Genomic DNA, 25,963 nt, shown 5'->3' on the forward strand with positions numbered 1-25,963 from the left:
GGGATGGGCACCAGCTGTTACAATGTGGAAGAATTTATATACAATTCTATGCTATTATTTATCAATATCAGCCCTTCACTTCATTCCTGTTTGGTGTACAAAATGCATCTGCTCTTAGAGGTCCTTCAAGGAGTTCCAGGCAGTTCCTGTCTATTTACTACCTGTCCTAGAGTATAAACTAAATCCCATACCTTGCTGTGCCATCTTAACCTTCCTTCTCCTAATTTGAGATATTTTTTCCAATCTGAGTTTTAATGCTACTCTTACTGTGTTCTCAGATAGAAGAATTTCTCTTCTGGGAATCAGAGCCCCTAAATAATAAAGACAAGAAATGTAGTAAAGGAAGTGTTTTGCTTTGCTGAAGCTGTCAGAATGCAATATACCAGATATGGAATGGCTTTAAAAAAGGGAATTTGTTAAGTTACAAGTTTACAGTTCAAGGCCATAAAAATGTCCAAGCCAAGGCAGCCAGAAAGACCAGTCTTGGAATGCACATGACTGGCATCTTCTGGTGCATGTTTCCACTTCCAGTTTCTGATGCCAGTGTTTTTCTCTCTAAGCATCTGTTGGCCTTCACTTAGCTCCTCCAGGTAATAATGCTGGGTTCTGCTGGCTTAGCATCTCATGGGAAAGCACATGATGATGTCTGCTGGGCTCTGCCAATGTCTAGGCACCTGTCCTCTCTGCTGGCACTCCAAGCATCTCCAAACATCTTTGTTAGTGCTGAAGCAACTGTTCTCCAAGGATCTGTATCTGAGGTTACTCCAAAATGTGTCCCCTTTTAAAGGACTCTAAAAAACTAATCAAGATCCCACTTGCACGGATGCAGTCACATCTCCATCTAATCAAAAGGTCACACCCACAATTGGAATGTATCATATCTCCATGGAAGTAAACAAAACAGAAGTTCACCACAACAAGTGTATGTACCAATGTCCAAGAAAATAACCTAATCAAAAGTTTTCCACTGTCAGCAAATAGGTCTAGCCAACACAAGATTGGATCAAGATTAAAACATGGTTTTTCTGGGTTATGTAATTGTTTCAAACCAGCAGAAGAAGTTTAAATTTTTCAAGGAGATAACTGGGAGTAATGGTAAATGTCGCCACTCCTGCTTCCATCTCTTTGTTCCTAGAATCATGTTCTATGTAGTATGGTCACAGTACAATATATGTGTATTTATTTATGGTTTATACTGCATCCTACAATATGCAATCATTGCAGGCTGTTCTTCTAAGCTGGCCACTCAGTTCTCCTACATTAGTGCCATTAATTTATAAGTCCAGCATCTTCTGGGTGATATGTTGTGTAATAGGATCAGTGGGTAACTGGCCATGTTACCAGTTTTGCTCCTCCTTTACTATGAAGTTGGCTCCTTGGTTTGATGTGATATTATGTGGGAGCCCACCATGATGCACCATAAAATCTAGAAGTCCATAGCTAGCACTGTTGGCTTAAGCCCTTCATGCAGAAAATGCAAATCTACACCCTGAATATCTGTTCATCAAAAAAAAATACTGTCATCTTGCCCCTGATGATGTAGTCACCTTACCCAAAAATGGTTGGTTGAAGTTACAGAGAGCTAGTGCCTCATCAGGGACTCAAAATTTTTGCTATCTGTTGCTAAAATGTTAAACATTGAGAAATAGTAGTAACTACATCAGCTTTTATGAGTGAGAGCTCATTTTATTGGCTCATGCATAGTTTTTTATCTCTGCAGTTGTGGCTTTTCATGAACACATTGTGCATATACTGGAATGGCCTATAATGAAAATTTATATATATATATATATTTAGTATTTCCTGAAGTTCTGTCCATTAGGAGAACTTCCCTTCATTGCTGTTTTTTTATTGTAGCTACAGGTTGAGTTTCTCAAGAGGCAGAATGTTTGATGGAAATTTGTGTACAGAAAGTTTATAAAGGAGTGGTCTGAAAATCAGTAACTGTGAGAAAAAGAAGGAAGCAGGGTGGACAGAGACAGAAGTTGAATTATGATGCAGTCACAACAGTGACCTCAGCATATCCAGTGGGGATTGCTGGATCTGGCATAATCCTTTGAAGTTGTCTTGATGTAGGGAAAAGATTCTGGTATTTTATATTTGCGCAGAGACCTGCTATAGATTGCAAGATGCCCTTGGGAAAGGGTATAACCTTGGGTAAATCATCTCTATTCAGTTGAAAGCAAATGCTGAGGAGGATCTTGGCTGAAAGTTGTCATTTATCAGTGACTGGAAATATAATAACTATGGTTGGGGGAAATGTATATGGTGCACCTTGCATCTACTTCTTAAGTTGCTGCCATTAAGTGAAATGTTAAAAGGCCAATATCCAGAGACAATCCACTCATAAAGAATTTATTGGTTTATCAATGCTGTCAGAATGCAATGTACCAGAAATGGGTTGGCTTTTATGAAGGGAATTTATTAAGTTGCATGATTAAAGTTCAAAGACAATAAAAATATACCAACTAAGGCATCCAGAGAAAGATACCTTGACTCAAGAAAGTCCAGCGGGTTCAGAACACCTCTCCCAACTGCGAAAGCTTGTGGCTGGCATCTGCTGGGATCTTTAGCATCTGGTTTCAAACAGCTTCCCCAAGGACATTTACATTCTGCATCTCCAAATATCTGGTTCTCCTGAACTTATAATTCATATAAGTTTAAAGAATTTGGATTAAAAACATAATCAAATTAGAACTATCTAGGTTTACAATAAAAGTAAGTGTAGGTTATTGTAATCTCCTGAACTAAGTTCCTCTTTTGATTAATGGGTTAATTAGACTCACTGAAGATGGACATGGGTACAAGCAACTCAGTAGTATAGTACTTTTAATTAATGGGTAAAAATTTCATTAGGAGCCACTTTAAAGGCCTCATTGATCTGTCAGAACCACCATAGCACATTTTTATCATAATAAGTTTGGCAGCATATATACAGTGCATGGGCTAAAATATAGCTCTCCAAATAGACACCTACCCCTTCCCCAGCTTTGTGTTCATAAATACCTTCACATCTTTGTTTGTCAGTGTATTTATGAGGGTCTTGCCACTGGTGTTGAAAATTGTATTAGAGAGAATAAGAAACACCCAGCTTTAGCTGTAATGTTTGCTTGCTGGAGAGATATTTAAATTTATGATCTATTAAGTGTATCTGTTTTTCTATCATTCTTTTTATTTATGTATTCTATATACATTTATCTGTCTACACCTATCTAGCCTATCTATCATCTGTCATTATCATCTATATGTCTATGTATATATGTATCTCTCTCTCTCTCTCTACCTGTCTATCTAAATATCTATTTTTGGTAGCATAAGAAAGGCATATGATAGAGAAATATAAATACTGCAGGTTTTCTTTTTCCCAGTGAATGATTTGATGAAAGATCAAGTCACCATATACGATATACTATGAAATAAGGATGAGAATCAGTACCATAAGGATAATAAAGACTATGAAAACAAAAACTTTATGGACCATATTATCTGCACCATAGGATAGCATCTGGGTCAGGTTTCCATTGGTTATCCTAATGAAAGCATGGCTAAATATATAGGTTTACAATGCCAATTAGTGCAGTGTCTTGTAGAGTGCAGTGCATTTGCCAAATGTCTCAACAACCAGAATGATACACTTCACTTTCCCCAGTGCCAGGAAAAAATAACACCAGATGGCAGACCTAGATAGGTTATGGTCTCATCTAGGCCACATAGATTACAAGATGTTTAAGTGGTACAGTCTATGGTGAAACATGCATCTGTTAATGAAAAATGTAGCTCCATGAATAAAATGTTGGTATGCAAAGCTGGAAATCTAGATCTGAAAGCAAGAAAATATTTCTGTTTCCCAGAAAACTAAGAGATAAAATGTGAGGACAGTACAAAGAGAATCAGCTCTAGGTAGGGATAGTCAGAGAAACCTATGAGAATCCAGCTTTCTAAAGATCTGGTACTGTTCTTTTTTCATCCCCTATGCCCTTGCTTTATCTCTTGGAAGGAATATGTGTCTTAGAAAAATACATCATTGACCACTTCAAAATGGAATGACTCTTAGGTAGAAATGAGCACTTGTCTAGAAGTATCAGTGAAGAATTATTAAACAATTATGAGACCTGAGATGCACAACTTTTTTATGGTAGCTCATTATGGGTCCTGGTTATGAAAAATTACTAATATTATGAATTTTTTAGGATGTACAAAATACACTTTCAAAATCTGAATACATTAAAACGGGAAGAAAACACAATATTCTCCATCTTTTCTTTCTGTGTATAGGGAGATAAAAACATTTCAGTTTTTTCACCCATATATATAACTCATATATATTCAACACATATATAATCCAAAAGAGGTCTCCTTACAGGCCATTGGCGTTCTGATTTTTATTTCTGGATTAGGGAGCCAAGATCAGTTTAATGATAAATTTAAACAAATAATTAATTCTTGCAAACCTGACCTTAAAGAATCTAGTTCATATGTGAACTCAATAGCTTATAAGTGACCAGGCCATTCCTTAGAAAGCAGGTGATATTCTGCCATGCCCTGTCCTAAACTCAGCAGTCATCATATTTTATATCATTAGTCTATGTTTCAACCCTTGAAACATACAGGGTTTTTAAAAACAGATTATGAAGGTGAAAGGAATGGGAAAGGAAAGAAATCAAATCTAGCAGTAAACATCAATTTTCAGAATTCATACTCAGCTGAAGCTCTGTTCAAGATGCTTTAAAAGCTTATCATCACCTCTGATTCAGATTTCTCTCAAAAGAAACACTCCAATTACCGAAAGCCTATAGAGATCAATTAAGATCATTTGTCCCTTCTCATGCCTCAGAACTTGACTTGTTTCTTATGCTCTATGATAACCTTAAAATTAATATGTTTGGCATCATTTTATATCTTTGAGGGTGAATGAGGACTCTGAAAATTAACAAATATCAGAATCCATATTTCTTCTACAAAGTACTCAGAAAAGTATATTCTTTCATTGGCTAAAACCAATAAAACTAACAAATACTAACAATGATGCTGACCAGAGTAACTCTCACTCAGTATTGGTGGAAATACAAAATGTCATTGTCACTTTAGAAGACAGATTAGCAGTTCCTTATAAAGATTAGTAAGGACAACATATGACCTAGGAATTACACTCCTAGTTATTTATCCAAGTGAATTGAAAAAATATCCATGTAAGAACTGTACAAATGTTCATGACAGATTTATTTATATTCCATAACAACAGGAAACAATACAGTTTCCTTCAATAGGAGAAGTTTGTGCAAACTGTGGTATATCCATACAATGTAATCCATTCAGCAATCAAAAGGAAAAAGCTACTGTAGTATACAAATCATGAGTGAAACTTTTACACATTTTACTAAGTAAAAGGAACCAGACTTCAAAGACTGATTATTAAATGATTCTAATCAAAAGACAATCTAAGAAAGGTCAAACTATGGGGATGGAAAATAGATCAGTTGTTGCCAGACAGTGGGGGAGGAAAGAGTGTTTGATTACAAAGGAGGTGCACAGGGAATCTTTTGAGCTGATGTATGTATACTGTATAGTCAATACATGACTCTATGCACAGAATTGTACATCACAAAATAATTTTAATGTAGGTAAACAAAAAAATCAATGAGAATGTGGAAGAATCTAGGGATGAAAGCAGACTGTGATAAGTGAATTAAATGGTTATAAATGTACAAATTAACTATTGAAAAAATAATTTACTTACTGAGGTAACTTTGGAAAATGGTGTATGTGCTGAAGAAATGTAGAACTAAAGACAAAATTAACTGTACATAAACACTGTACCCTAGGTAGTAAATTTGTTTCTCATGGGTATACAATGAACAATTCTGAAATTGACTTACATGTGTACTAGGGCAAAAAAAAGTTAATGGATGGTGATAATAGTTCTCACTGGTGGTAAGAAAAGTTGCAGAAAAGTCAGAAAGGAAAGCTAGAATGAATGCTGTGCTATTGAATTAGAGTCAGTATGTAATTACTCCTCCATTTAGGAGGTAGACCTTAATATCCCCTCTGCTCCATCCCCTTGAGTAGTTTAGGCTGGACTTAGTGACTGTTTTTCAAAGAATAGAATATTGAAGGAGAAAAATCCTAACTTTATAGTAGTGAAAACTGGAAAACACTGCCTTAACCAAGCAATGAAGTTTAACATTATCAGTAATGCAGGGCTAATATCATGCACCCCTGCTAGGATGAGATACAGATAATTTGCCTCTGTGATATTCCTTCTAAAAACCTATAACACCAGTCTAATCATTAGAAAACATCACCCAAACCCTAATATATGAACATTCTGCACAATATCTAACCAGTACTACTCAAAATTGTCAAAGTTATGAGAACCAAGGAAACTAAGAGACTGAGGAGACTAAGGAGGTGTGACAACCAAATGCAATTTGGTATTATATCATGGATTCCCTGGGACGGAAAAAGGGACATTAAAGGAAAGCCTGGTGAAATTGTATGTTAGTTTCTCGGTTTTGACAAAAGTGCCATGGAAATGTAAGATGAAAAAATTAAGGAAAACCAAACCATGTGTGTTAGTTAGATTCAGTTGTCAACTTGGCCAGGTAAGCATACCTAGTCTTGTTGCTGCAGACATAAGCCAACGGTATGTGAACTTCATCTGTTGCCAATTACATCTGCAGTCAGCTAGGAGGTGTGCCTGCTGCAATGAGCAATGTTTGACTAAATTGGCTGATGCTTAAATGAGAGATTGCAACGTAGCACTGCTAAGCAGCTTGGCATTCCTCATCTCAGCACTTGCAGCTCAGCCCAGACCCTTGGAGATGCAGAAAGAAGTCACCCCAGGGAAAGTTGTTGGAACCCAGGGGCCTGGAGAGAAGACCAGCAGAGACCATCCTGTGCCTTCCACGTAAGAAAGAACCTCAGTGGAAAGTTGGCTGCCTTTCCTCTGAAGAACCAACAAAATAAATCCCCTTTTATTAAAAGCCAATCCATCTCTGATGTGTTGCATTCTGGCAGCTAGCAAACTAGAACACCAGGTGAAAGGTATACACGAGCCTTTGACCACCTTTGTAAGTTTTCTTTAAATTAAACATTTTTCCAAAGTAAAATGTTTATTTAAAATGTTACATTAGCTTTCATTAATCACACTTTAGAAAGTGTATAGTATTAGATGATTATGTCAACTCTGCTGTTTTAGTTTGCTAAAGTTGCCAGAAGGTAAGACCCCTGAAATAGATTGGATTTTATAAAGGGGATTTATTTAGTTACAAATTTCCGTTCCTCAGAGGAAAGGCAGCTGGCTTTTATCCAGGTTCCTCTGTCACATGGAAAGGCACACAGCAACATCTGCTGGCCTCTTCACCTGGCTTCTTGTTTCAAATGGCTTCCCCTGGGGCACTTGTTTTCTGCATCTCTAAATGTCTGTGTCTGTGTCATCTCTTAGCTCTGAGCTAAGCTGTGCTGAGCTGATCCTCTCTCATATGACCTCTCTTTTTAAGCTTCCAACTGATCCAATTAAAACAACCATTGTGGATGGCACTCCACAATGTAATCAGATGTAGTTAGCCATAGATGATATCCACATCTTGATGATTTATGTCCACAAAAACATAACAACTTAGCATAATTATGTGGTCAAATTGACACCTGAACCTAACTCTCACCTCTGCCAACATGTACACATACACATGGACAGGTACCTATATTCAACATAGTTGAAATTCCTTCAGAGAGACAGAATGAGGGAGATCATGAACTCTCTCTATTTGAGTGTCTTTTTATGTTACAAAGAAGCATGTGTTAGAAATAAGCATTGATGTAGGGAATGCAGCCAACTGCTAACCATAGCTGAGTGTGGAGCCTTGAAGCAATGAAGAATTGTGTCAGACGGGTACTTCAATTTCTTTATTAGGCCAGATGTCTCCCATTACTTGTTAGATCAATCAGTGCAAAGAACTATAGCAAATTTTTATTTGTGACTCAATTATAGTAATAAAATATCAATTCTCTATTCCAACTTTCAGGTAATAGCAGTAAAAGAGAAGACAGAGATTGAGTGTGAGTTCACAGTTAATCAAAACCAAAGGGATGGGATGAAAAACACTTCCTTTTTTGCCAATATGGCCATTTTAGAGGAGGATCATGAAAAAAAAATCAAGTAGGAAATTACCATCTGTGCTGGCTTGAAACCGTTGTGTATCCCAGAAAAGTTATGTCCTTTAATTCTGATTCAATATTGTAGGGTTGAAATTTTGACTAGATTTTTTTTCATGGAGATTGACCCACCCAGTTGTGGGTGAGATTTTTATTTGATTATTTCCATGGAGATGTACACACTCAATTTTGGATGCAGACTTTTAATTAGATAGAGATGTGACTCTGCCCATTCAAGATGAGTCTTGATTAGTTTATGGGAGTCCTTTAAAAGAGGAGACATCTTGTGAAAACAGCTACTTCAGAGCTGACAAAGATACAGATATTTGAAGATGTTTGGAGTACTGACAGAGAAAGCAGATGCCTAGTCATGGGTGTTTAGGGCTGCAGATGTTGCTGTGTGCCTTCCCATGAGATGCTAAGCAAGTCAGAACCCAGAGTTGTGTCCCAGAGGAGCTAAGTGAAGGCCCGCAGATGCTTAGAGAGAAAACCACTGGCATCAGAAGCTTGAAGCAATAGAACTGAGAGCAAGGATCAGCATAAGCCAGCCATGTGCCTTCCTAGACTGGTGTTTCTTGAGTCAAGGTATCTTTCTTTGGATAACTTAGTTTGGACATTTTTGTGACCTTAGAACTGTAAAGTTGTAACTTAATATATTCCCTTTTTAAAGCCATTCCATTTCTGGTATATTGCATTCTGGCAGCATTTAGCAAACTAATATACTATCTACAATTACTGACTTCAGTTAAGTCATTGGAGCAAAAAAATTTCCAAAAAGCATCAGTAACATATTCTATCTTCAGATTCCTTTAGGAGATGTTACATTAAAAACAATGAATAATTAAGTAGCAGCTGCATGTTTAAATTCACATTTAAACTAGAAATATCTCATATATTTGAGAGAGTTTCTTAACAACACTTTGTCAATCCTTTATGAAAAATATTTTTAAAAGAATGAATCTGATATTTATCTTCCACAGTCAAAAATCTCCATTTCAAATAATGTTTGTGAAAATACTTTGTATACTGTTAATTATTTTTAAAATGAATGATTTTTTTCTGATACTTCTCTCAAATAATAAAGGAAATTACCAGGCCACTCCATGTTGGTCACTACTTTTTAAATATAATCCTTATAAAAATATTATCTAATATCCACATCAAGAATTATTCTAGTGCAAATGAAATATATTAGAAAGTATTACAGAATAAACATAGTCTTTAATTTGTAAATCAATGACAAACATAACTACATATTACCACTTATTGATGTACATAGATGAGCAGTCAAATTAATTACTAGTAGCACTTTTAATGTGCCTTTTCAGGTGTGTTCTTTATCTTGAATTGCCTAGGAAACTCAGTCAGATCCAATTATTGGTTTGCACAATTATCTATTACCAAAATATTATCTTATGGAATCCATAAAGTTAAATGAAGGATTTGTTGTGCTTAATAAGTTGCTATTTAAAATAATGAATACACTGAGGATAAATGAAGCCAAAGTCTCAATGGTGCAGTTAACTTACTGTTTGCACAAATGGAGAGGGATTATCAGCATAATAGCAAGAAGATAAATTTTAGAAGCAAATTTTTCCAGTTTTTTCACTGTCAAAGCATTTCAAACACATATATTACCCACTTTCCCCTTCACTCCCACTCATTCCCCCACTCAAGCAGTGTATTACATAGAAAACCTCAAACTACTATTGTCCAACCTCCAGCTTTCCAGAATTAATTAGTGTTAATATAAAATATACATTATATAATATAATAATGTATCTTCTGTATAAACCTTTTATCCTTAGATGATATAATATCAAGGTAAAATATTGGATTCATTTAGTGTTTCCAAAAATGAGACAGTACAAATTCATTTTCATCCACACTTTTACTCAAGTCATCTTGATCAAAGCCTATTCTCTCTTATTACAATTGAAATATATTTCTTCTTGTAAGCAATTAATAAGATCTTTTATTAAATTTGGAATTTGACTCCAAGTTTCCTAAAATTCTTTTAAACTTATCTCCAAAGTCTATTTTTCTCAATATTAACTTCCTTGTAAAATCAACACCTCTTGCCCAGTACTATAGACTTAAAATATTTTCTTCTTATTATCTTTGGTTCATCTCTTTCCCAGAAGACCCACATTCAATAAATGTCCAAGTCAACCTCCCATTTCAATGCTCACACTCTTCCCTTTTATATTTATACCAATTTTTTCCTGGTCTGAGATCTAATTTACTCTTGCATAGATTTGTTGCAGTGAACTTAAGTAGACAATTCCTAGTGTTTTCCTATTACAAACCATTTTTCACTTTTAGTGAAATGTAGTCTTTTACAAATATAGGGCTTATGTATGTTTAGCCTGTAAACTCTTATGTCCCATTTCTTATATAAATAGACATTTCAAAATATTATCTTAGGTCAGGTTCCTGATTCTAGTTCAATTATATCCCCCTTTACAATCTTAAGATATTTTACCCATGTAATCTTCGGCTTCAACATATTAGTCATCATTTTGGATGCACAATCTTAAATTTATGTAATCTTTGCAAATATCTTATTGTTAGGATATTGTTCTAGTTTGTTAGCTGCTGGAATGCAACACACCAGAGATGAATTGGCTTATAATAAAAAGGGGATTTATTTTGTTAGTTATTCAGAGGAAAGGCAGCTAACTTTCCACTGAGGTTCTTTCTTACATGGGAAGGCACAGGATGGTCTCTGCTGGCCTTCTCTCTATGCCCTCTGGGTTCCAACAACTTTCTCCAGGGTGATTTCTTTTTGCATCTCCAAAGGCCTGGGCTGAGCTGTGAGTGCTGAAATGAGGTATGTTAGGCTGCTTTGGCTCTGCTACATTGTGTTCTCTCATTTAAGCACCGGCCAATTAACTCAAACATCATTCATTGCAGCAGGCATGCCTCCTAGCCGACTGCAGATGTAATCAGCAACAGATGAGGTTCACGTACCATTGGCTCATGTCCACAGCAACAGAACTAAGCATGTTCATCTGGCCAGGTTGACAATTGAATCTAACCACCACAGATATATTCTACTTTCCTAGGCTGCTCCAGCTAATACCATGCAAAGGGGTGGCTTCAACAATGGAAATTTAATGGCTCATAGTTTCAAGATTAGGAAAATAGTCCAAATCAAGGCATCAACAAAGAAATGCTTTTCCCCTAAAACATTGTGAACATTATAGGACTGGTTACTGATGAGTTTTTTCCTCAGCTTTTCACATGGCAAGGCACATGGTGGTGTGTCCTGGTTTTTCCCTTCTCTTCCAGGTTCCATTAACATTCACGTTTGGGCTGCTCCCTCTGTTCTCTGTGGTTTTCTTTCTCTGTGTCTGAATTTCATTCTCTTATAAAAGGCTCCAGTAATGGGGTTAAGACCCATCCTTATTGAGCTGTGTCACATTTTGATTGAAGTAACCTCATAAAAAGGTCCTGCTTAATCATAAAAAGTTCCTACTTAATATAGGTTCACAACATGCTTTTCTGGGGTACATACAACACCAGACCACCACTAGGGAGCAAAAAGCATGCATTTTTGGCAACTTAAAGGCTTTCAAATTCAAGTTCTGAAATAAATTAATGCAAGCTTCTGAATCATGAGCCACAGTTTTGTGTCTATCAGTCATTAAATAAAATCCCAAAAACTATTTGTGTCTAACACATTGCTAACTCATGACTGTTTTATAAGATTTTTTGAGTTATCCTGTTCATACCTACATTTTTGTTCCTTCATCAGTGATTTATTTAATCCTACAGTGATTTAATCTTACCTGTATACCTACAGGTATACAAGGCCTGGTTTTTATAACCTCCTCAGGAAAAATAACAATCTTTCATTTTTTACTTTTATTGGTTATCATCATCTGTTCCAGAAGTATATTATATTCTTGAGGTACCATTTTAACATTTATTGCATTCTACATTAAATTACAGTTTATTTCAAGGCAGAGATATAAGGCATACTGAAAAGCAAAAATAAAACAAACAAATACACAGAAAAGAAAAAAATACAGAATTCAGAAAGTGGAAAGAATTATACTATATATTATAGTTGGCATGGAAGTTGATAGTTTGAGAGGGAATGTAAAATGCAGTGATTGAAAAGGAAGAAAGATTAATGGCAAGTAAATTTAGAGACCCTTTAAATTCAATGGATTCCTTACTTCCTTTCATGTTATATAAAATGAAATATCAAAGGATATTTACATCATCTATCTGACACTCTACATAAACTAATTAAAATCCAATATATCAAGACACTGAGGCATCAAGATCAACAGTTTTATTGACACATCAAAAAAGGTTAATTTTTATTGAATTTTATTGAATTTTCAGACCCTAATCTTATATGATATAAATTATAAAATGATTAGAATGTTCCCATTCATTTCTGCTGAGGTATATTCTATACACATTTATTCACATAAAAATCTAAGCTTTGAATAAAAATACATTTCAGTTATAGCAATGTGAGAATAAGATAAAATATCTACTCTCATAAATAGACTTAGACAGTAGTTATCTATGTTACTTTCTAATACCCTTTCTTAAAAAAAATCTGACTTAGATTTCCTTACCATACTCTATCTGAATCTTCTCCACCCCTTCCTAACTCACTGTGGCCTCTAGGATTCCTCCAAGGTATTGGAATTCTGAATATCAAAGTTTGAAAAGATATATCACAGAGGCATTTTCAAAACCAGAATCCTGAATTTCACTTATTTTAATTATCATCTCCATTACTGCAGGGTTCACCTCTTTGCCTGCAGTTGTTGCACTACACAGATTTGAGAAATTCTCTAGTGTGGAGAAAATCGTGTTAAACAATGTTTTTTTCTACCTTAAAGACGTTCCCCAAAGCAGTTGCACAATTTTTTTCAGTGTCTTTAAATATAAGGGTAAGTCTTGCTATCTTTCATTTGTTCTTCAAAAAGTCCCACTTGCTTGGGAAAAAGTGAAATATTTTTTATCACACTCTTTGTAAAAAGCAATATTAATGCTCCTACTTTACACCAACAGAGGAACATGCATTCACTTTCAAATATAATATGTGCCTTTTCTCCCAATGATGCTTCCCGAACATTCACCAAAAATTTCCTTCATATTGTAATATACTGAAAATAGTTAGGAATTGTGTAAGTAGAGCCTGAAGTTGTGCATTACAAGTAAATAATTTCTATGTGTTTCTTCCATCACTGCTCTCAGTTTCATTATCTGGAGAATTTTGTATATCCTTCCTCTAGGAATTCTTGATTTTTCAGAGTCAGGATGACACTCACTTCTGAAAAGAGCAATCTTCACGGCTGTCAGCTAGTCATATTAATAGAGCCCAGGGCACAAAGATATATTAAGAAAACAGTCACAACATGTTAACCCACCTCCTCAGCAGGTCAGCCTTAGACACAATCATTACTAGGTTTAAAAATTACTATATCCTTTGAATGGAGTATACCTTAGAAAAATAAATAATAATTTATAAAAGGGTGATGATATATTTACAAGGTTAACTAGTGTTCTTCTCCCTAGAGTTTAATATATTATGTTGTATTTCCTTAACATTATAGATTTCTAAAAAAAATAGAAAAAATTCTGTATGTGTTCTACAACCTTGTAAATGTTCTAAAACCACTGAATTACATATATTTTATGGCATATGAGATTCATCTCAATCAAACAGTGGCCAAATACATATGGAAAACCCAAATTTTGTCCACTGAAAATTGAGGATAAGTAAACAGAAACTAGATCAAGACATCATAGTAACTACTACTTATTGAAGGCTGCTTTGCTTTATATATGTTACTGTTAACCATCACAGAGTTCCCTGAGGCCACTATTCTCATTACCTTTGTAGAGTTGAAATCTCTTACAAAGAAATTTTAAAAATAAAAATGATTAGTATATTATCTAGCAGCACAGAATTTTTATTGTCATGGATGTGCATGGAAAATTTAAAAACATTTTCAGGAAGCCAGTCAATTTTGAAATCTATTAAGAATTCTCCCTAAACAAAACATACTTAAGTCCATTGGTCACAAGAACTGGACCTGGCACCCATGCAATCTGTCATTTTGCAGAGTGGATCTGGGTTTCAACTGATTCTTGGGGTAACATAAGTTTTCTTCCAATAAAATATAGAACTTGAACATGTCATAATACATGTTGGAAAAAAATGAAAATGACCACATTTTTCTTGCAAGATTTTATTTCTTCAGGACACAAATTGATGTTGAAATCTCATCATATTACTTCAACAGCAACTACTTTAAATCTATTAAATTTTTCTCATAAATTGCAAGAAATTATGAGAAGTAAGTAATTATGAGTTTTGAATGTGAATCCTGGAGTGAAGTCTTTGCAATTTCAGTTCTTAATGATATGGATTTTGGACATTCATTGCATCTAAAATTTACATCAATAAAAAGTTTCTCAGATTGTTTGTTGATGTAATCATGTGGATTTCCACTCTAGAAACACAGATTATGTCCTGTAGTTCTTGCAGTTTTGCTGGCATTTATGACTCTTTCATATCATGTGCAGATACATTATCAGATTGTGGTTCACTATTAATATCAATTCTATCCAAATTCAGGAGATCCAAAATTATAATATTTATAAAGAATACTAAATAATTTATATATTTTCTCTGCATTTTAATGTTTAATAATAAATTATTTGTAAAAATGCAAATGCATTGCACACCTGTTAAACAAGAACTACAGTAAATTTTCAGAAGGCATTCACTTATTTAAATGGAGAATGATAAACTTATAAGACTCTGCCAAAGAGTCTCCTAAAACACAGAATGCTTCATAATAAATGTGAAATGTAGACATACTGCCCATTGAGACATGAGCCAAGCTTCCAGAGAGTAATAAAATCTTTCCTAATTTTCACTGTGAAAAGAGACCTATGGATGAAAGGATGTCATGTTATTTTATGAAAATTAGCCTGGACAGGTGAATTTACATGACAATTTACATTCTTAACCAAATTTATTAACATAATTACTATTTTACTATTTACTATCTGGCATTAATCTATTTTGACATGTTTTCACAGACACAGTATCCATAATGGTGGTTACTAAACAAATTTAACCCTTGCCTAAAACCATTATCAAGAAATTTTTTTAAAATAACACATTTTGGAATAGGAATGCCTACCATGATTTGGGGACTTATGAGACGAGAATGAGTTCTTAGGGACACCCTGGAATACACTTATTTTGCAAGTTAAATAATTTCATTTGCTGTCTGCATCTGTCACTTAGAACTGAAAATCTTCATCATCAGTTTGCCTAATGCCCCCTTCACTTCCTTATTTTTAAGGATGTAAGTGAAGGAGTTGAGTGTAGGAGTCACCACTCCATAGAAGAGAGCCATGAACATGGGCTAGTCCTTTGAGATGGATAAAGGGTACTGAAGGCTGGACAATAAAATAAGAAAACAACAATGAGGTAAGAAGAACATATACCAAAGACTTCTTTCCTTCCTGCAGAGGATTTCAGCTTTAATATAGCATGTCCAATACAAGCATAGGGAGCAAGAATTAAGCAGAATGGAAGAGCTTACAGGAAAATGCCCACAAATGAAAGGGTGAGCTCATTAACCCTCTTCTCACTGCAGGCAATCTTCACCAGAGCAGGAATCTCACATAACATCTGATCCAGTTTATTGAGGCCACAGAGTAGCAACCACAATGTAACAGAGGCCTCTAAGACAGCATAGATCATTCCACTCAGCCACATAATGGATACTAATAGCATGGAGACCCACTGATTGATGATGAGGGTGTAATAGAGAGGCCTGCAAATGGCCACATAGTGATCCAAGAACATAATAGCCAAGAGCAGACATTCTGTTCCCCCCATTATGTGGAAGAAATAAAGCTAAATTGCACACCCCATATAGCTGATGGTCTTCTTAGAACTTTCAAGGTTAAATAACATCTGCAGGACCATGCTTTTGGTAAGACACATGTCCAAAGAAGAGAGGTTGGTGAGGGAGAAATACATGGGACTGTGGAGATGGGGGGTCTAATTTATACAATAGGATGATGGTGATGTTTCCATCATGGCTGCCAGGTATGTTACAAAAATAATGAATAGAGGAAGCTCTAGCCAAGGGTGGTCAGTGAAGCCTAGTAGAATAAATTCCTCAGGGTGACTTCCATTAGTTAGTGCAATCATCTTCCTTTTGCAATACAAATCTATACTATGGATATCCTAAGGAATACAGAGTTATGAAAAATGGTGAAACATAATTATGTTTTGATCATCCATTCAGGTAGAGGACAATAACTCAAGGGGAAAATAAAGAATCTGGCACCATGAAACCCAATTTCCCTAAATCACACTGCAAATTAAGTTCATGGAAATAACATCTATTCTGAAACTGAATCTCATTCTTAATGCTATGAGAATAACAATAACCATCTCCTTACATCGTGGTGAGGATTAAATGAAAAGTATATGTGAATGTGTTTGGGAAGCTCCAAAGCAATAGTTTTACAATTTGGCTTGTATAAATCAAGCAGGTATGCTGTTAAAATGCAAATTATTGTTTTTGGTCTACAAGTGTCTCAGGGTGTACCATGAAGCCAGGAATCATTAGACACATTTACAGATATACTATTGCAAAACATTACTAAAATGTCCAGCAGATTCAGAGTATTGAGGTAGCAAGTTTAGAAGAGGAAGGCAATTGAAACACATCTATCTTATTGATGTGGAATTAAGTAAAAAATGTATCTTTTTAGATTAAATTTGTTCAAATATACTTTGAGAGAGTGAACTATATAAGATAGGTTTCCCATGTTTGAGAATCTTTTTTGTAGCATTCATTTTTCACATAACTATTAGGTTCAAACTTGAGACAGTTGAACTTTCATGTCAAATTTTAGCAAGTATGTCCTTCTATGGATTTTCCTTCCTGAAGCTGGTTTATCCTTCTGTTTCATGTAAGACTTTGAAGACTTATCAGTAACAAGATGTGTGTTCACAGTTATAAATACATGTGTAAACCCAGAAAATTATTGTCAGAAGAAAACTCTATATCCTGATTCAAATCAGAGACTTTTTTAAGTCAAGAAATTCTTTTAGATCTTTAGCACTTACTCTTTCTTGTTTTATAAAAAAAAGCACATTAAGATAACAAACATAGTCAAATGAATTCACATTTTGAGAATGATTAATTAGAAAATGAGCTTTTTGTTTGTAATGAAAAAGTGTGTTTTGTGAAGTCCAAAAACTTCTGTAAGATGGGGACATTCAGATAAGAAGATAAGACACAGTATCTCAGTGACAAAATGGTGAGTTAATTTGCTAGTCAATTAGTGGATAAAAAATAATAGATAGCATTGGTAGAGTTTTTAAAAAGCACAGCTTTCTCATTCTCTATTACATTAATTCCTCAAAGCTATCCTGCGCAAGCTCACGCAAAGCTAATGGGAGTAAGGTATGAACACTGTCCTTTGATTACTGCCCTTTGTTATGCCCAGGACTATGCATAACAAAGATAGAACAATAACAATAATTGCATCTAATCCTTAAAGAGTCCTTGTGTAGCAAACACTACTATAAGCCTTCAACATACATTAATTCATTTAATAAAGATCCCCAATTCTTATACAGCAGGAATTTTTAATATCCCTCCTTTAGGATACTGTTGACAATTGATTCCTATAGGACTATAGTCTGCCAATATTCAGGGAAGCTCTAAAGATGAAGAGTAATGAGGTCACAGGTGAGATAGAAAAGCAAGGGGATTCTATATAATCAGAATTTCAATACTCCAGAGACAGAACCTGTACTTTGGGGATGTTTACTGAGTGGGTACTGCTACTGACATTATGATTTGCCTTTGACATTACTCAAGATATTATATGGGTACACTGAACATATAACAAGCCTTGGGTAAGTGAAAATTTCCTGTCATTTATGGTATATGAAATTAAACTATGGTATCAATTGATTTGATTTTTAAAATAAGTGTTCTAAAATTTCAGTATATACAAATTATTAAATACCTGGCTTATAAGAACTTTATTGCCTGCACATTTAATGCATTTTTATTCACCATTTTTTTTCACCATGGACCATACTTCAATCTTTTGAATATAAAGTTTAGATATGCTTCTTTATGAATTTCATCATAATCAATTCTTTTTATTCCTCAAATATGCTCTCATTAGTTTCAATGAGTTTGTCTTATTTAGAAAACTTTTCCTATGATTCACCTTTGAAGTGTAGCCTGTTTGAAAATGGTGACCATCTGGAGATTCCTTCAATATTTAAATCTTTTCAAGAATGGGATAATCTCTGGACCTTTACTTATAGTGTAAGTCAAATCAAGGTGATTTACTTTTGAACTCTGCTTTAAAGCTCTAAAGCTCTATTCTTATATGTGTAATCTTCCATGTAATTTTAAAGATATTTTTTATACCTTTAGTTCTTCGATCCCATGGCTTTTGGAGTTCTCATTTGCAGTGATTTTCCACCTTTATTTTACTACATAAGGATACAATTTTCCATAATTGTTAATTCTCATTTTAATAAGGTAGGATGGCTCCTTCTCTGTAGATATCTTTTTTGACTAGTTGCTCATGTTTTTATTCTAATGCATTTAATTCTTATGTCTTTTTCACCACACAGTTATTTTATTTATATTTAACATGTTGTTTAGCTTTATACATAGCAAAAACCATTTGAAGAAATAAAAGTTATGCCTACTAAAATGTGATGATGAAACACAAGTCAATCCATCAACATTTGTCCTTACATTAAAAAGTTCACGTGATTAAATCAAGGCATCTTATTCTACTTGACACAATCAGAAATACAGTTGTTTGAAATTAATGATTACAAGATTTGAGAGAGGAAAGGAGTCAGAGAGATGAATTTATTACAAAGAGATAGCTAAATTCCCCCAGTAGCTACTGAATAGGTATTCCCAAAGTTCAGAGAAAGTTTCCTGAGACAAAATGATCTGTTCTTTTTATATACATATAATGCATTATGACTACCCACATGTTAACCTTTCTACAAATGCATGACATGCTCAGAAAATTGTCTCTACTCACCTCCTTTTGAGAAGTATCACAGAATGGACAGAAATTAGGAAGTGCTATATTCAAATTTCTTCATGTCCCAAGAAAGGCAAACTAGTACATATCACTAGAAAATACATTCAGTAGAGTGTTTCAGTTGATACCAAGACATCAGAGAATAAAAACCCTGTATTGAGTAGATAATAGTAAATAAAATCAAGGATGTTTTGCTGCTGTGTTATTAGCATTCTCTATATGAGATTTCCTGGAAATTGGGTTCAAATACATCATTTGTTTTTATCCCATATGAATAAGCAGAGTAAGTTCCTGGGACTTAGATCTCTGAGGAAATTCCTCGTGAGTTCAATCACTTTCCTATCACCTTGAGGTTGAAAGTAAGTCACTTCTGTTATGAGATTTGTTTTGAAATAAACCCAGTCAAAATAGAAAAAAGCACTCCACACTAATCAAAAGGATACTATAAGAGTAAAGGTAATTCGAATAAATCATTCTTAGGAACTTAAATGTGAGTTCTTTGAATATCTTTTATTCATCATTAGAATATATTACAAAATATTCAATTATTTCTATTATAGAATAAAGGAGCACAAAGAGGACTTTAACTGTCAAGAAAAAATAGTAAAAGTTTTAGCTCTAAAATGAAAAGGTTAAACAGTGGAGATAAGGTATACAGATTAATAAGAGATTTCTGTATGCCCTGGTAATGTATGGAAAGGAGAAAAATATCAATTATTAATTATTAGATTGGGTTAAAGGTAAATCATTTTAAATTAATGCCAGAAAACAGAGCAGAAGATACTATTATCTACTTTCAGTAGTGCTCAACACAATATTCATCTCCATCTTGTATTTAAGAGATACACTAAAACAGTGTGTACCCCTGAATTCTTCTGAATTCAGAGATTCAGAAACATGAAAATTAAGAAGATAGTGAACATTCATTGGGCACATTCAATAATAAGAAACTAAGGATCATGATCTTGGTATTTGACCAAGAATTATGCTAAGAAGACCTAAAGGGAATATTGAAAGTCACTTTATACTGAAAAATTTAAATTTGACATGTAGCTACAATGGCAATTAATATCTATGCCTTATTATTTCATAGATGAACTCAAAAATTTGACAAAAGGAATTTTATAAGTATGCCTAAAAAGAAACATTAATAATCATGCACTGATTTATTCATCTCTTTAAAGAGAATTGAGAAACAAAAAAGAAAGGATAAAATAATCAGTACTGTAAAGTATTTGCTAAATATAAGACAATTAGCCCTAAGAAAATCTCAATAAAACAGCACACACACAAATAGTATTTTCAAACCACAATCCAATAAATGCAGACTATCTTAAAAATTTTAAACAATTCCATTTGGGACGCACTAAACAAAATCACAAAATTATGGTGATAATAATAAAAACATGACATAACAGCATGCAGTGAATGCTGGAGCCTGCAACTTTCCATTTACTACTGCCATTGGACATGTTTTAGAGGAGAGAGTGCTAGAGTGAGAGGTTAAGACAGAATATGTGGCTCTTGTATCAATTTAAAAATTGACAGCCTTACCCACCATGTCAGAGGCACTTGTAGCTCTGTGATTTCAGTATTCTTCAGTGAGATCCTGGAGCCATCAGCTCAGAGGACTTTCAGTCCTGGTTGGGGCAGTCAACAGAGCTTTTGGAGAGGATGCAATCTTGGTCCCAGTGTCATGGTTTCCCACTTTTTGTGAAGGCCTTGGAGATTGTCTCCATCCTTGGGGCACCTTTGGTATTTGGGGGCACTCACACCTCCTGAGAAATCAGGTTTTAAGGGATGTTTTTAATTACTGAATCATTATATAGATATTCCTTTTAGTTTTCTGGTATATTGGAGTAGGCAGAGGAGAATTCCTGAAATCTCTAAATTGTAACTCAGCTGCCTTGATCTCTGATAATGATTGCATAACCCTTACCTTCTGCCCCTGTGATTGTAGAAACCTTGTGACTAGCCTACATTTGTACTCATGATCCAGTTTTTCAATTTTAGAGTCTTATAACCACTAAAGACAGTAGGGAGTGTCTTGGGTCAGCCTAGAGCTAACCCACCTCAAGTAATCTTGATAACCAAGACTGGATCTAAACAAAATGGACTCACCTGACATGTGCGCTAGCTTAGACTTTATCCTTCAAATTTTATTTAAATTTTAAATTTAAATTTTATTTAAAAGATTCTTTAATTGAAGATGTGTTGATGACAAACTAATTTTTTCTGAGAGAGTCCTTATTACCTCTTCATTTTTTGGGGAGGGTGTGTGTGTATGGTCCAGGAATTGAACCTTGGTCTCCCGCATGGAAGGCAGGAATTCTAACCACTAAACCACTTCTGCACCCCTCCTCTTCATTTTTGAACATTAATTTCACTTGTTATAGAACTCTAACTTGTTCATATTCTTTCCACTTTTTGTATTCCATTATTTTTCCTTCTTCCATCCACATTTTCTGGTGAGATTTATGCTGTATTTTCATCTTTGTTATTCTACAAATACAAGTTCTCCCACCTATGTTCAAGATGAAATGTGCATATAAATTTATGACTCTGGTGGACTCGGCACCACTTTAACTGTGACTTCCTGTATTCACCTGTTATCTCCAGACTTCTGTTGTTTACAGTATTAACATACTAACATTTTATCAAACAATTTCTCCAGTAGATTCAGAAAAAAGCATTTTGCAAAATACAAAATCTGTGACAAAACAAAATCTGTAATCTGGTATCAGAAAATAAGTTCATAATCTGGGCATCTGTTAAAGCAAACAAAACAAAGCAACCTATAGCCAACATCATCCTTAATGATGAAAACTTGAATAATTTCTCACAAATATCTGAAATGAGAAAAGGTGCATGATATCACCACCCCAATTCAGCATTGTACAGAATGCCTTTGCTATTAAAATAAGGAAAAAAGAAATAACATAGGAAATTAAGAAGTTAAACTTTTTGTATTAACAAATTATTTACTTAGCTGCAACAAACAAGGGTGTAAATTTGTCCAAGACTTGACAATTTAGTAGACTAAGGAGTCTACCAAAGGCCACTAGAACTATTAAGTTAGTTTAAAATATTTCAAGATAAAATTGCATTGTTTTATAGTAAGGAATGGACAAATAAAATGGAAAACAAAGTATCATTTAAATTACAGTACATTAAGACACAAAATGAAGGAATCAATAATGAATTTAATGATAGATGCATGGGACCCGTGCACTGAAAGCTATAAAACTTTGTTCAAAAAGTTTTTGAAGATCATTGAAACTGAAGAAACATATCATCTTCCTTGCTCTAAAAAGTCAGTATTGTTACAATGTCAGTAATCTCTACTTTGATCTGTTGTAGTCCCAATAATTATCCCTGTAAGCTACAAATTTTTAAAAGTGTTTAAACTGATTCTAAAGGGGAAATGTAAATACAATATTTCTAATAATATTATTTTGAAAAGAAAGCAATGCTTGAACCCTTATTCTGACTAATTTCTAGATTTACTGTAAAGAAATTCTAATGTCATATGACACTTTTGTTAGGAGAAAAATATAGCCAAATGAAATAGAAAAATAGATCCAGAAATAGACCCACACATATAATGCATGGTCAATTTATTTTAAAGAAACCTACCAGGGTAATTTAATGGGGACAGGGAAGTTGCTTTAACACAAAGTTCTAGACTAATTTGAGAGTTGTAAAGAACAAAATGAATTTTGACTAACATATTATAAAAGAAATTAACTAGAATGCATCAGAGACCTAAGTATAAGTGCAAAAACCTTGAAACATATAGTATAGAACCTAGGATAAAATCTTAATGACTTTAGATTAATATTTTATGAGCAGGCAAAAATATGAAACATAGGAGAAAAATGTAATAAATTGGAGAAGATTAAAATGCAAGCCACTACTTGGTAAAATAATCAAATATATATGACACAGGAATTTTATACTATGCACACTAATAACTCTTCCCACTCAGTAATAGTAAAAAAAGCCATTTATTTGAAAAAACAACATAGAGTTAATGGTTACACATCCTTGAGAATATACTAAAAATGACTAATTGGTACACTTTAATATGGTGAATTTTATGGCATGTGAATTATATGTCAATTTTTTAAATATATGAATAAAAAAGCCTGCACATAGTAGGCACATTTTCCAACAAGGGAATAAATTTGCTCTCCACCAATCTGAGTGGGAGAGGGAGACTCTTTCACAAAAAGCCACAGTGTAATCCCACACACCATCACTGGTATTGTTACCAAACAATGATTTCATTTTCCAATTGCCAGAGAAGCCAATACTGTGACACCAGGATTTTGAGAAAAGAGTTTAATTGCAAGGTTGGCCAGCAAAGAGACAGGAATCAAGCTCAAACTGTTTCTCAATCTAAGAACTAGGAGAGATTTACAGGATGTAAACAAAGGGAGGTGGGACAATGACAGGGGATGGTTTGGCATACTGTGATTTGTTGCTTATTGAACTATCTACATATGATAGAAATACATCTGATGGCTGGGTCTTATCTTCCTTGTTATGAGACCCCTCACAATATATTTGCCTCTAATAGCTCCTCAACCCCTTAATTTTGGATCTGAGGAAGTTCATTTTGTTCCTAGAATCTCAGGGGTCATTCAAAGGGCAAGAAGCTGTGTGCCTACATATTCTCTGATTTCCCGCTTATGGCAAAGTTCAACCACCTGTAAAAGAGCTCAAGAAGTAATTTTACTGATGGGAGAGGAAAAAATCTGAAACCAGGATTTTTAGATAAGACTCTTGGCTATCTCACCCATGGTTTCAGTGTTGCTTCCTGCTTAAAAAGTATTCATCTCAGAGTGGATAAGAGTTATCTTTCTGGATATTCTACTATACCTATGTCCCTTTTCTTGATACTAGACTTTTCATTTTCCTCCTGTGACAGGGCTCTGCCTTGCTCCCAGTTACAGTTATATAAAACATTAACAGTGTATGTACAAATTTAAAATAATTTTAAAGTATCACCACTGGATATTCTTCTTTTAAAGTTTTTATTCCAGTAACAACAATCTAAAATTTCCTTATCTTAACTAAATTTAAATATATAATTTAATGATTTTAGTTGTATTCCCAATGTTGTGCAACCATCACCACAATAAATTACTAAATGTCTTCCATCACACGAAACAGATTCTCTGTAAAATTTAAGAATTAATAACTTATTCCCTACTCCCACATATTGTGTACACAGTCTGTCTACTTTCATGACAAATGCATTTTATTCACAATTATTTTTAATGTTAAAGAGGTTTATTTGTCTATTTTTCTTTTGTTGTGTATGCTTTGGTTTTAAGTCTAAAATGCCATTGCCTAACACAAGACCTGAAAATGTTTACCTATATTTTCTTCCAGAAATATTATAATTCTTTAAAATTTTCTATTTAGGTCTTTAGTCCATTATAAGTTGGGGATATTGCATTTTCTTTTTAATTCTATTAAAGATATTTCCTTATTTACATTTTTGTTTCTTCTTTAAGTCACTGGCTGTTTTAGAGTACATTGTTGGGGTGAGACCAGGCTGGTGATAGGATGCAGGACTGAACAACCAGAGCAGCCAAACAGTGCTGCACCAGGGCCTGGTGGGGAACCAGGCAGCAATCAAGACAGCAGCAGTGCTCTGGGTCTGTGGCCCCCTCTCTTCAGATCTAGAAGCAGCTGCCTGGGATAGGGGGTGTGGAAGGTGGTGCTGGCTTTGCTATGCAGAGCAACAATAATGGCTGTCCCCCAAGGGTCTGGGTGGGAGCTCCTGGGATACCATACCTAGAGGCCAACTGACCTCACCATGGCTCACATGCCCAGTGCACTGAAGCTGAAACGCATTGTGGTCAGCAAAAGGGTATTGAGCAAGGGGTGACTATCATCAAGACACCTTCCTGAAGGAGTACCTGCACACCACCTTTGACAACTACAGAGTTAATGTTATCATGTGGGGCAGGAAATATCTCTTGGGACTCTGTGACATGACTAGACAGGAAGACTATTTCCCTCTGAGGATAGAAATAGTCTTCTTATCCCATGATGATGTCTTCCTTACATGTTTCTCTGTGGTAAACCCAGGCTCATTTCAAAATGTTAAAGAATAGTGGGTACCAGAACTTAAGGAAAACTCACCAAATGTACCTTTTCTACTAATAAGAGCTCAGATTCATCTCCAAGATGGCCCCAAAACATTAGCAAGACTGAGTAACATTAAATAGAAACCCAATTGTGTGGAACACGGACAGAAATTAACAAAAGAGATAGGAGTGTGCTGTTATGTGGAACGTTCACCTTCAACCTAGAAAGGATTAAAGACTGTTCTTGGTGAGGCTATCCTAGCCATTTTAATGCCAAAGAAACACACAGTGAAAAAGAGAAGGATCCAGATTTGTAAATTATTTAATTACATGAGAAACATTTTCAGTGGTCAATGAAACTGTCTATTTCTCTGAGAAGACATTTGAATGTTGCAGCTATTGTCAGACTTATTCTAGATAATGAAACACTTTAAAACATGAAGGGAACCCACAAAAACTACCCTCAGAATTCTATATAGTTAAAAATGTCTCTTAAAGGTCCAAGAAGCAGTACAAAGCATCTGAAGCCAGAATCTGTTATAAATACTTTATTTCAACTAGAAGGTAAAATCTTTCAGGGATTTCATAGTTTAAAA

General features: G+C 34.5%; 2 pseudogenes; one reads left to right on the top strand and one right to left on the bottom strand.

The window, feature by feature from the left end:
* Positions 1-15,443: 15,443 nt before the first annotated feature.
* On the bottom strand, positions 15,444-16,369 carry LOC143675615 (olfactory receptor 2B11-like; annotated as a pseudogene).
* An 8,724-nt stretch (positions 16,370-25,093) lies between these two features.
* On the top strand, positions 25,094-25,724 carry LOC143675617 (rho-related GTP-binding protein RhoQ pseudogene; annotated as a pseudogene).
* The last annotated feature ends 239 nt before the right edge of the window (positions 25,725-25,963 follow it).

Source organism: Tamandua tetradactyla, chromosome 3 (assembly GCF_023851605.1).
Source record: "Tamandua tetradactyla isolate mTamTet1 chromosome 3, mTamTet1.pri, whole genome shotgun sequence".
NCBI classification, from domain to species: Eukaryota; Metazoa; Chordata; class Mammalia; order Pilosa; family Myrmecophagidae; genus Tamandua; species Tamandua tetradactyla.